This window comes from Lepisma saccharinum, chromosome 26 (genome assembly GCF_977018435.1).
Source record: "Lepisma saccharinum chromosome 26, izLepSacc3.1, whole genome shotgun sequence".
NCBI lineage: Eukaryota > Metazoa > Arthropoda > Insecta > Zygentoma > Lepismatidae > Lepisma > Lepisma saccharinum.
In genome coordinates this window covers 34,233,511-34,235,066 of record NC_139254.1, presented here as the reverse complement: position 1 = coordinate 34,235,066, position 1,556 = coordinate 34,233,511, and positions in this window count along the sequence as shown.

The window sequence follows — 1,556 nt, the reverse complement described above, 5'->3', positions numbered from 1 at the left end:
TTTAAGTAATTTGTACGATTCGTGTCATACCATTTTTGTTATTAATACGTTGCCAAGTAAACTAAGAGTGCATTTTTTATCATCATTTGTAAGTTTAGACCCACCCGTTACTTACATGTGATTGTTATTTGGGACAAACTTTTTTTCAACGAACCACTTATTTGTTAGCTATCAGAAAACGCTGAAACATGTGCCATACAATGAGCTGTTTTTTCTCAATTCATCTTTTTATGTGGAAAATTGTCATTTTTTAAAAAAAAACAATTGGAATTCGATTATCTCAAAACTACTAATTTTCGGACGGGGTATCATATGGTCAAGTTTATTGCAAATCGTCTCTACTTTAACCCCTTTAATGGAATACACCTAATTAAAAGTCGCCCTCTATGTAAAAGTCACCCTGTATGTAAGGTTGCTATATTTTGTAGAACCGCTACAATTAATGCTTCAACGTCAGGGATCACGGATTCGAATCCCGGTCTGGCCATGGGTGTTTTCAATCTCATATGTACGTAGTAACTCGTCACCTTCGTATTAAGCAAAAGTGGCAAGAAAGCGAAATAAAATATACCAAATCAATCAATCAACGAGTAACGCTTAATTACAATGTTGCTGTGTCGGTAGTGGCCAGTTCAGTGGCAATGCAATGCATATGGGTCATTCTATAAATAGAGACTTTGCAGGGGCGGCGCCATGGCGGACGCACCCCTTCATTTTCTTCCGCACTCCCTTCAGCACCCCCTTTTCAAATCGGAAGTTCAACCGAAAACACTAACTCTTACAGTGTCATATTATGCCATGTGTCATCAAATTGAGCCCCGAATGTGAGGTATTGAAGTGATGTTTATGCAACAGGAAATCATTGATGCTATTCTGAGAGAGAAGCCGCATTTCCTGTACTTGTGGTAGTCTCTACAAGGATCAGCGGCCCTTGTCTTCATTTCTTCATTTTGTCAGTATTGTTTAACAATTGTTTCGTCCTTTATGCAAGTGGTCTGTGTTTTTCGATTAATTGATTTATTTTACTTCGCATTTCTGCCACATTTGGCTAATCGCGAAGATGGGTGAGTGATGATAAAATGAAATTGATGAAGGGCCACACATGCCTTGGCCAGGATTCGAATCTGGCGTTGTAGCGCGGTGATCTAACTACTCCACTTCGGAGGTTGGCTGCTTCTGTTTTTCGATAATTGCCTATAGCTCATTGTGTTTTCTTAATAAACGGTTTAATTTTCTGCCTACTTGAATAACGTATTTGATAAATTACTGAATTTTGTACCTCCATTGGCTGTACTGCAACGATTCAAGAAGCATATTCTTAAAGGCAAGGATGATAATATTATGTATTTTACTACATATCGTAATTCAATAAGACTGTAACGTGTGTTTGAATGTTTACAATCTATGACCACTTTCATGGAGTGTAAGACGTGCCGTATGAACTAAAAATATGTAAAAAAAATTAGCTACTAAATGACCTGAAAATATTAATAAATGTACCTAACAAATGACTTAAAAATGTCTTTATTTCAGAACGTTAGAACTGAAATTACAAA